A 12,650-nucleotide genomic window follows, 5' to 3' on the forward strand; every position below is an offset into this window, starting at 1 on the left:
ACGTGGGTTAAGAAAAACTAACCCGCGTTTGGACTAAAATTGTGATTAAAATAAAAGTGTTATAAATATTTCAAAAATATGAGTATAATAACGGATATTTGAATAACGGAAAAACATCCATTGCTAATTCATGAAAACGCTTGGAAAAATTTGACAGAGGTTTTTATCAACGGTAATCAAGGGGAATTAGTGTATGGGTGAATGGCGTTCGAGCATTAGCCGGTGAGGGCGCGGGCCAAATCTGGCAGTATGGCGTCGTCCATTAAGCTGACGTTAGCCAGCGGCGACTGCACGTACGTGTCTCAGCACTATACCCACCCATGGGTTCATATCGTCTCGCGTGCGAAGGAATATCAGTCATATTCACACGACACATTGAAAATATATTGGGCTTTTGCCCACATAAAATATCACGCATAATCTGGTATTTCACATTCTGCTATGACACTTCCCGAATCATTTAGATCCTTCCGTGACTTCTCCTTGAAGTTTCTTTAGAAAAATATGTATATTTTCTTGATCTTTAGTGAAGATTTCACGGAGATAAAAATTGGTTGGCGTGGATCCCGGGGGGGCCACTTACATTGACGAGTGGATACCATGCGCGACCAAAAAAACACGTAAAAAGGATGTCTTTTTCAAGATAGGGCATGTTACGTACGTAACGTGATAAGGGTGTCAAAAACACAAAAATAATGAAAAAAGGGTATCTATTTCGCTAGGAAAGCTACGTGTTTAGGGTCAAATTTGCGGGGATGATCAAACAAAATTAAAATGTTTTATAAAGGATGTCCTTTTTGCCCCAAAACTACGTGTTTAGAGTCCGCTTTGCGCGAGCTGTGGAAGGTGGGGCCGTACTAAACCAAACTTTGTGTAAAGGTAAAACCGACGACCGACCGACCCGTGACGTACAATAAAATATCGCTGTACTTGTTTAGGGGTTCATTTCAGGGAATATACTTGATAATACTTGCCAATTAAGAGTATCGTTTTGTTTCCAATACTTGTTAAGGGTAGGGTTTCACACGCCAATACTTGTTAAGGGGTGCATTTTCAGAATATGGAAAATATGTGTTTAGGGTGCTTTTCGAGACCCATGGTCGCGCATGGTATCCACTCGTCAATGGAAGTGGCCCCCCCGGGGCGTGGATATCAATTTTCTCCTAAAGAGGGCGCACAATTTATATTCATATCAAAGACACGACAAGGGAAAGACTAGGCACCTACACTATTTTACACGCAAATCCACGCAAGGCACTACGCGAAGTCCTGGTGTCCAATCTTTTCATTGTATAGACTTTGGTATACCGTATTATTGACGTTCATGTGTGTGTGTGTGTATTTGAGTTTTGTCGGACGTGTATCAATCAGATATGATTATTTACGACTGGGACCGACCTTTAACGTCACCATCCGAAAGACGTGACCAGGGCTCGAACCTCGAACCTCATCAATTTGTAACTTCCCCACAGCTTGGATTACAGGCGCACGCCACAACGCCCAGTTGTTAAAGCTTGTACTGCTGGTTTCGTTCCAGGCATGTGTATTTTTTTTCAATTTTATTTTATTAGTGATCGTTTTAAATTAATTGCAAAAAAGTGTTATCATCGCCAATAGTAATCTTGAATTATATTTTTTAAGGTAGGCCTATTTCATTTATTGGTGCCTATAATTAGTAAATTAATCATAAGAATTACACATTCAAAGAATTTAGACACAGTTATAAAATTACTGAGGAGCTGAATCAAGGTTGTGAAATTTATTAGCGCCACCAACAGGCTTCCTTGTATTTCCGTAGAAGAGACAAACGAAGTCACTTGCTAGGCCGAGGTAAGCGAAATTTGCTCTTTTTATAATGAAATCATTTCAAAATCATATGTATAATTTTTTTATGTATTGCTACTTACCGGAAAGAGCCCCGGTGCGTAGCGAGAAGGAGTTTCGGCAAATATTACTTCAGCAATGAAGCCATGTTTGCCGACTACTTCAAATCCAGGGTCAAACACGGTCCCTTGTACGAGGTTAGTGTATATACTAACATCGACTATTTTCGTCCCCATCCCTTGCCCCCAAATATCACGACCTTATTGAACTAGTTACTACTACTAGATCAAGTGTGCAGAGATGCCAACCGTTACGTTTTTGCCGTATTTGTTACGTTTTTTCACCCATAATACGGCATTACTTTTTTTCTTTGTAAAATACGTTTTCTTAAAATTTTGATCGTGTACAATATGCATTGTGTGTAGCTAGCTGGGTGTTTAAGGGGAGTGTGCATTACGATAGGTAGTGCGGTAATAAATTACGCATTTCTACTAATGCATAAATCCCTAATGTGGTGGTGCTTTGTGTGCTGGTGCACGCGCGCGACAACCGATACACGAGTACTGAGCATAGCAAGCTCGCTGTACTACTGTACTGTATACATGTAGTGGATCACTTGTTCACTGCAACCATCCTGCCTGTGGGGAATCTACAGGTAAGACTATGGTATGCCAATGCTGTACACAGCACACACTTTAAAAAATCATTAAAATGTCACTTTTGTGACCAAAATTACTAATTTCAATACATTTGCAATTTATTTTTCATTAGTAACCAGGGAATAATTTTTGTATTCACCAGAGCGCTCAAAAACTTAAATTTTGGGCATATTTTTGTGTACGCCCTCTATTGGTGGAAAGTAATATGGTAAGAAAATTTTCATTTTTCAATCTCTATTTTTGATTAAGAAAAAATAATTTAAAGAATCAAATTTACTTAAGAGTCAAGTTATATGATGAATAGCTGTAATGGAAACAGAAAGTGTAAAAAAATCAAGCATTTGTCCCAAAGAAAAAGAGAAAATAAGCCAAACATTGCTACCCTAATTTTGCAACACATGGAGATGTAACTGAGAACAAGGTTATATCATAACCTTGTTCATTGAATGAGTGTAGTGGATCCCCCATAGTATGTACATGCTATCGCGATTCGCGAAGACATGTTTTGCCCACGTGTGTGTGATTGATGCACGATCGTTGTCGATTTGTTGTCTTGATTTGTTGATTTGTCGGGTCTCGATTAATCATGGCGTCAACTTCGTCCTCTAAGTCTAAATCACAACGGAAACAGATGTTTCGAGAGGAATACTCGACTCGGTGGCCTTGTATTATCCGTTCCAAACTGGATGAATTTACCGCACGGTGCACTGTCTGTCAATGTGATTTCTCTATTTCACACGGAGGAGCGAATGACATTACTGCCCCTATGAAAGGGAAGAAACACCTCAATCTCGCACAAAGTCTCGAAACTAATCAAAACATTGGACATTTCTTCAGAAGAGGGGACTACTCAACGATCAGAGCTGAAACAATGATGGCTAATTTTTTGATTGAACACAAGCATCATGCATGAACTGGAACTCCACTGTAACAAAGCCTACATGTGTTTAGTCTGTTAAAAGCAGTGTGTGGTACGATCATGATGATTGATAAATCCTGACAATTTTTCTACACTTTACATTCGACAGTGCCTGCTGTAAGGTTCTATGGTTAGATATTTGTTTTTATTGCATCTTTTTAAGACATATAAATTTTATTCGCATGTGCCGGTTTCATTTTTTTTCTGGTTTGATTTATGTGTTTTGTTAGAAATGGAATCATCTTACCAGAGAATGCACCATGCAGGATTCTGAACCCCAAAGTTGAAAAATCTCCTTACTGTGGGAGAGGGACACCCCATCTCCCCGGCTCGGTCGTTTCGCTTCGTTATATTATACAAAATACTGTTTTTTTAATCAAAATACTGTTTTTTTCCTCTCAGAATACTGTTTTTGCTTTTTGGAGGTTGGCATTTCTGAGTGTGATACTTGAGTAACATAACTTAATATTAGAAAGATAATCTAAGTGCTGAAAATCGTATGAAAAATGAATAAGAACTCACCGATTTTTCCACCTCCGGTGACCGTCACTCCTTTCGTTCATTCAATGGTGTTTGATCGTGACAAATCTAAAAAGAGAAAATATCACGAAGCAATAGAGGTTCACCCACCTGGATGGACGAAACACTACTCGTAATGCATTCTGGTATTACATGTCTCGATAGCCTCGACAGATTGGCAATTTTGTTTTGTCTAGATAAACGTGTTTAAAGAATAAAAAAGTCCAAATGGCTATTTTTTTGTTGCTTTTCTATATTTCTAGCATGCATCATTTGTCTGCTTTCCTCTTCCCTTCCATGTACCATTTCTCTTTTTTTTTTCTTCCAGCGTAATTGAGTTTCTTTTGATTCTTTATTTCTTCCTTTTTTCTCAGTCTTTGTTCTTTATTTCTTTTATTATTTATTTCTTAAGGGGGAATTCTCCCCTCCTAAAAATTTAAGGGGTATTGTATGTGTCCCCCCCCCCCCTCCGCCGCCTGTGACAACAATGATTCTGGTGTAAAAAAAATCGTGAACAAAATATTGAGTGTCAGGTGAGAAAAAGACAAAGCTTACAGTCGCGTCGCTAGATCATATCACGGAGCTTCCTAATATTATGCTTCACCGGAAACAGGTAGGAGCTCATTTTATCCACTCCTTATCCCCGACCATTTGACGTACAGCAAAAGGTAGGGGATGGGACTAGACTATGTGAGGCGTAGGCAGAGACTAATTTTCAGTTACTAAAAGTAAAAGTAAGATAGTTCAGCTTTACCAGTCTCTCCCCCTGAACCAAACGTTGATCTTCGTTGTTGTTGCTGTAATTTATCTTGGAATCAACGATATATTCTCATTTGAAAAATCGTCAGAATGTATCAGGAAATTTGTCATTTTCAGCAGCGCATAGACTTCTATGTAGAGAGGCCGTAGCGCCCTCTTGTGCTCAATTAAAGAAAGCTAACGGAAGCGACCACACCACTGACCTCCACAGAGCTGGAAAAAAATGCTTCTCACCACAGATACCTGTTTCCGGTGATGCTTCTATTTCGAAGCTCTGAGATCCGGCGATAGTAGTCTCTTTCTCCCCTGACACTCAATATTTTTTTCTATATTTTATACACAAGAATAATTGTAGCACCATCAGCGTAGTTTATTCTAAAATGAACTGTATCTTTTCGTATGCTGAAAGGAAATATGATGCTTTTTTTAGGGGGGGTGCTTCTTCTCTTGATTCCTCTCTTTTTTTTTAGTATTATCATTGTAAGGCCTATATTAATATTAATATTATTATTTTGGTTTTTCATTTATTTTTCATATTTTTGTTGAATGTTCATTTTCATATCACCTTTGTAAGCCCCCATTTTTTCCCGCCCTGGATTAATATGGGTGAAGGGTGAAATAAATGAATGTACAGGGGCAAGGAACTCAATTAAAACAGAACATATGCTCCAATTTCTTTTATTGAGTTTCTTTTTATTTATCCAGGATGTGGAGCACATCAGGCCCATGCCCCCCCCCCCCTTGAAAGCAATAGAAAAGATTTGTTTGGCATTCAATTTGTGTGATAATTTGTAAAAATTGTTAATTGGATTTGGAATCAATAAAATTACCTTGAAACTTAAAACTTCATACTTAAGCGAGGATCTTTTTTTTTTATTGTCAAATTTTTGTGACACAAATCATCTTCAATGGAACTTTGTCATTTTTTCTGTGAAAATGCCCCCGCCCTCCCCTTGAAAATCTGGATCTGCACCTAAATATAGGCCTTTGTGGTAAGAGATTTTTTACATTTTATTTATTCATTCTTTCCTGAAAATCCGTTAGGTTTGGATTTTAAATCAATGAAAACAAATTTCAACTTCATACTGTAAAGTGAAGATCTTTTATTCTAATTGCCAAATTATTTGTGACGTAAATTTTTTTCATTGGGGGGGGGCTTGGTTTTTTCTGTATGAGAAACTCGCCCCCCCCCTTGGAAAATCCTTGATTCTCCCCTGATTAGACCCACGGTCAAGTTTGTTATTCCGAACTTCTGTCTTTCTTCTGAATCATTTTTGTTAAAACGTTCACGAGTTAAGTTCACCGTCAATATTTTTTTTTCCTTTTTTGAGGAAAAATGATTTTGACTTTTTTATCAATACAAAACAAAATTGCAAATTTGTCTTGAGGCTATCGTGACTTTCTTATCAGAATGCATTACAAGCAAAGTTTCGTCGAAACATGAGAGGTCAGTGGTCCAACGGGTTGATAAGCCTCTATGGTTTCGTGAGATCTTTTTTCTTTTTCGATTTGTCACTGTCAAACACCATAGACGTAATGGAGGTAGCTGGACGAGGTCCAGTGTTTTCGCCTTGTTGTTGTTGTTGTTTAAAAAAAAAGAAACAAATTATTTTAATGTTTAACCCATCTGTAAGCACAGGTACACTAGCGCCCTCTCGTCTATGCATGGGTGGCCTAGGCATTTATGTCCGAAAAATCGGCACAATGTACCGTGCTGACCGGTATGATTGCATCTTTGAAAGGGCAGGGCAAGCGCAACTAGTTGGAACTGAGCTGAAGATAGCGGTTTGTTTTTTATGAAGATTTGTTTATATGCCAATTTGACAAGAGTTACGACAAACTTTTGTACATACCATAATTATCCTTTTTCATATTAGAAGGATACACAAGAATAATATTTCATATATGTATACATCATATTGGTAATAATATCATTATGTGAGAAGTGAGATTTTTTATTAATAGAGTCAATGGCGACAATAGTCAAATATGACTCATCGCCACTCAAACCAATATAAGAAGAAGAAGAGGTTCATGTAGAGAAATCGGTGAGTTTTTATTCATTTTTTGTCTCACCTGCATAGCAGAGTGAGACCAAGGAGATATCACTCTAACTCCTTGGTGAGACTATAGGCGCCGCTTTTCCGACGGCGGCGGCGTCAACACCAAATCTTAACCTGAGGTTAAGTTTTTGAAATGACAGCATAACTTAGAAAGTATATGGACCTAGTTCATGAAACTTAGCCATAAGGTTAATCAAGTATTACTGAACATCCTGCCTGAGTTTCATGTCACATGACCAAGGTCAAAGGTCATTTAGGGTCAATGAACTTAGACCATGTTGGGGGAATCAACATCAAAATCTTAACCAAGGTTAAGTTTTTGAAATGTCATCATAACTTAGAAAATATATGGACCTAGTTCATGAAACTTATACATAAAGTTAATCAAGTATCACTGAACATCCTGCATGAGTTTCACGTCACATGACCAAGGTCAAAGGTCATTTAGGGTCAATGAACTTTGGCCGAATTGGGGGTATCTGTTGAATTACCATCATAACTTTGAAAGTTTATGGATCTGATTCATGAAACTTGGACATAATAGTAATCAAGTATTACTGAACATCCTGTGCAAGTTTCAGGTCACATGATCAAGGTCAAAGGTCATTTAGGGTCAATGAACTTTGGCCAAATTGGGGTATTTGTTGAATTACAGCCATAAATTTGAAAGTGTGTTGGTCTAGTTCATAAAACTTGGACATAAGAGTAATCAAGTATCACTGAACATCCTGTGCGAGTTTCAGGTCACATGATCAAGGTCAAAGGTCATGTAAGGTCAAAGAACTTTGGCCACGTTGGGGGTATTTGTTGAATTGCCATCATATCTCTATAAGTGTATTGGTCTAGTTCATAAAACGTGGAAATAAGAGTAACCAAGTATAACTGAACATCTTGTGCGAGTTATAGTAGTTTTCAAAATCAGCACTGCTGCTATATTGAATCGCGTGATGCAGGTGAGACGGCCAGAGGCATTCCACTTGTTATATTATATTGATGACTTAGCCTTTCTGTCCAAAAAACAGTTTCTATTGAACTATTAGTTCAAGTCTGTATTAAATTTGTGATGCTTTGGGTATAAAGGGATGGGGGGAATGAGCGATGTATATTTTCACTATTGCATGGTATACTGCCGAGAACGAGGTTATATTATAACCTCGTTCGTAGGATGAGTGATTTTATCCAGCTCTGTGGTCGCCACTGTTCAGTGGGTAGCATTCTTTTATTCAGCACAAGAGGGCGTGCTGACGTACTTGGGCAGGTCCAAGCTATTTGACTTGTGACGTACGGGACATTTAGAGACTTTAAAGTTGTGATAACATGAAAAATAAATGCACAACAGAGAATCTTTTATGGATTTTGGAAGGCCAGTTGTGCCCTCTTTATTCAGTAAAAAAATTAGTGATCTACAATTCCATTAACGATGTAATATTTTAATTAATATGCGCTGTGACGTACGGGACCAGACAAAAGCTGATTTTTTTTTTTGAAAAAAGTTTGTCATTAAAACTCTGTGAATTGGAATAAGCTTGAAATATATCATTATCATGTTTTCATCTTGTATCTTATCAAGTTTCATTAGCCATGAATGAAATGATAGAACTCATTGATGTTATTATTTAGCTCAAAATATAAACATCCGCGCTGTGACGTACGGGACATTTGTCCATGTGTAAAAACGAATGGGGAAAGTGAAATTTCATCAAAATTTATAATTAACTTGATGTAAACCAAAGTAAGTTAAGTTTTATTATCATGATTGATATATATTTCTTTAATAGCATACACTGAAACAAAACATAGCAAACACTTTATGACCTTATAAATATTATGAAAGATGTCTTGCAAATAATTCCATGTGTTAAACGAATGGGGAAAGTGACATTTCATCAAAATTTATAATTAACTGTCCAGATGTAAACCAAAGTAAGTAAGTTTTACATGGATTATTATGATTGATATATATTTCTATTATTTACATGTATAGTATATGAACAAACAAAACATTAAAAAACTTTATTACCTTATATTTTATGAAAGATTTAATTAATTACATGTTAACAAGTATGCTAATATAATATGCACCCTTGTTATTATTACAAATCATAACTTCATTATCAGCCTTTTACCAATTACCACTGATATAATATTATTTATCATTTACTTTATCTTTGCTCCTAATTGAAAAATAACCCTAATTAGAATTACATAGAAATCCTATGGTGTGTCCCGTACGTCACACATTTGTCCCGTACGTCACAAAGCTTAATTAGCTGATATAATTAAACATGAAATTAATTCAGTAAATTCACTTTACTTTTTGGATGTATAGTAATATAAATTAGAACTCTCCAAAGTGTGAAGAAAACTGTTCAACTTTTTCTTAATTAGAATCTAAAAAAATATGCTGAATTGTGACGTACGGGACACTGCCTGTTGGACACCAGATAATTAACTTAATTAATTAATTTTCAAAATAATTTTTTTTCTCAAATGCACTTTGTATTAACTTAGCACAAGTCCCCACAGAAATATTTTCAAATATATAATTTGCATTATCTGCAGATAAAAAAATGTGATGTCCCGTACGTCACGCTAATTAATGATTTCTTCGAATCGTGACCTTGGCATTCATTAACTTTAAGTTTTCAGAAGAAAAAAAATATACGGCAAAAAACTTCAGAGTATAAGCTTTAAAATGACATACAATATGTTATATTTAGGCAAAGATTTAATTTTGGCTTCAGAAAATATAAAATTCATGCAACAACACAACCTTTAAAAACAATAAAAACTAATATTCTTACTTTACACAAAGTTTCACTTCTTTTCCATGCTTCTATCAGTCTCAAAATTGGTGATTTAGAGCCAACATGGAGTTCCTCACACGTATACAGTCTGTAAATAATTCGCTGCCGATTTCAAAACATCGCATGCGCATGCATGAGGGTCCAAGGTCAGACCCTTGTGCATGCAAGTTTGGATTTTAATATATTCTGTAATTATAGAATAATGGGTTTATTTTAAGTTCTTCAGGAATTGTATGTGTCACATAAAACCTCTACATGTACATGTATATTATTCAGGGGAAATGGGCTACATGTACATGTACATATTCAAATTTAGCGATTCTGAGCCTACAGAGGGCTACGATTTGTTGAGTAAATACTTGTAAGTGACAAGCTATCAGTAGATTGCAAAATTTCCTTCTTTTTTTCTTGGTTAGAAAAGGGAAAGTAAAGAATAGGAATTCATGCTCTGTTATGCTTGTATTGATTTTTCTGCTTTATACTTGTTTGCAATTATTCTAAATCCGCTAATGCAACCTGTACTTAATGCACTAATTGAATTCATAATAAGCCCTTGAATAGAATTTCCATTTGTGCAGTGGAAGCTCTTTAGATTTACATGTAGGCCTGCACTGAGAGACCCAGAAATATAGTTACAAGTAATTCCTGGTTGCCATAGAGTTACTGTAAACACGATCTTTTTCAGTGATGTTGGTGTGGTGGTACAGTGTACATGTATGTGAGGGTTAGCAAGTAGAATGTTAACAAATTTTCATGTAAAATTTTGTTTTATTGATTGATTTTTTTTTTTTTTTTAGTTCTTGGTGGTGTATGCATGCATACATGTATGCTGTAGATCATGTACATGTAGCCTACTGTCTCCTTTGAAAATTTTCATACAATGAAATGAATTTTTGATGTATTTTTTCATATATCAATCTCTTCTCAATGCTGCTCTTTTCCTCTGTCTATATGTCTCTCTCTATCTCTGTTCCTCTCTCTGCCTGTCTGTCTGTCTCTCTATATCTATTTTCCTCTCTCTGCCTGTCTGTCTGTCTCTCTATATCTCTTTTCCTCTCTCTGCCTGTCTGTATGTCTCTCTATATCTCTTTTCCTCTCTCTGCCTGTCTGTCTGTCTCTCTATATCCCTTTTCCTCTCTCTGTCTGTCTGTCTGTCTCTCTATATCTCTTTTCCTCTCTCTGCCTGTCTGTCTGTCTCTCTATATCTCTTTTCCTCTCTCTGCCTGTCTGTCTGTCTCTCTATATCTCTTTTCCTCTCTCTGCCTGTCTGTCTGTCTCTCTATATCTCTTTTCCTCTCTCTGCCTGTCTGTCTGTCTCTCTATATCTCTTTTCCTCTCTCTCTGCCTGTCTGTCTGTCTGTCTCTATCTTTCTCCCTCTCTCTGTTTGCTGTATTCAATTTTGATCTTTTACAGTATTATATTTTATTTTTATTGTGCAATCCTTTATCTCTTTATTCTTTACCCCCCCCTATATCTTTAACACCGTGCATGATCAATTGGGATACCACATTCCATTCTTTGTGGATCCTTTTTAAAGGGATTATTGTGGTGCAAGTTTGAAGAATTAAATATGATCTTTGCCGTGTGGAATAAATATCCCAATTGAATTCTGTCAGAAACCATTCATTGATTGAGCAGTCAGTGCACGCTTTATACAGACCCACACAATCACCAAGAAACGTGTACCCCTATTTTTATGAGAACTTGTTCAGGTCACATACAATATTTACTGCATTCATGCCCACCCGAAGCAAACTTTTTCGCTTTAAAGTTCTCTCAAGTTTGGTTTGAGCAGATGAGGCATGTTCTTTAGAAAAATAGCAACAGCCTGCGACACTCAATGGCCTGCATGCTACTTACTCACTGCTGTGAAACAGGATAGATCATGATTGTTACTTTTGTAAATTTTGTTAGTGAACTTTTAATTTTAGACTGGGGAAGAAATATTCCCAGGAATTCTTTGATTAAATACCATGCAGATACACAGTATGTAACGGTATTTTTGTTTTTGTATTTTTAGTGCCTTTGAAAGCACTGTACAAGTTTGTACATTATGATTCATATGAATAAAGGAGATTTTGAATGGCTTTGTAATTGTTCACTTAAAAGCTACTGATAGAGGCTTCATGTGTCAATGAGTCCATTGTTACATACATGTATACACCTACATGTAGATCTGGGTGTAAAATGTATTATTGATTATTTGCTTTGATGCCCGGTCAAACATGCTGAAGGGGGATTGCATCATTCTATAAATAGAAGGGATAACAAACCAAGATAAAAAATTTCCACTGCCTTTGAGTGCCTTCATCGTACAGTGACACAAGAATTATTTGTACACTACTATGCTTTTCACACTGCATTTCCTTAACCCCATACTATCCTTAACCCCGGACTATCCTTAACCCCATACTATCTTTTTTTCGATTCACACTGTCTTTCTTAACCCCATACTATTTGCTTAGCCGGGGTTAACGCCTTAACCCCGGGCAATCAAACAGCTCATTAATATTGATGATTTTACCATACAGAGCGCGATTAACGTGCAATTTCGACTTCTGTGATTGGCTAATGCTTAGCCCCACTTTTCCTTAGCCCGGTTTCGATTCACACTGCATCTCTTAGCACCGCAATTGTGGTGCTAGCACCGCAATATGCCGGCTAACCCTGCTTTTTTGCAGGGCCAGATAGTACCGTACTATTTACCGTGCTAGCCCACTTTGCTAAAACGTAGTGTGAAAACGAAGTGGGCTAAGCTTAACCCCGGGAAATTGGTGGGGCTAAGACCCCCCCCCCTTAGCCCCACCAATTTAGGACAAAAAGTGCAGTGTGAAAAGCATATACATGTACATACAACAATGCAAAATGAGAAGATGAATTATATTGGAACCAGAAAATTCTTAACTTGGCCATCATAAAATATAATGCATTATCACCCCTATCAGACATCTGAGCTGGTTATTTACAAAACCGTATTGCCGTAGATTTTCTGAATATCGGGATGGGAAAGGGATATTGTTTGTATTTTGCTTGGTCTCACATCCATCTCCACATCGCATTTGAGGATGCGTAGAAAGAGATCCGCTTCATAATGATCCG

The sequence above is a fragment of the Lytechinus pictus genome, chromosome 13 (genome assembly GCF_037042905.1).
Source record: "Lytechinus pictus isolate F3 Inbred chromosome 13, Lp3.0, whole genome shotgun sequence".
NCBI lineage: Eukaryota > Metazoa > Echinodermata > Echinoidea > Temnopleuroida > Toxopneustidae > Lytechinus > Lytechinus pictus.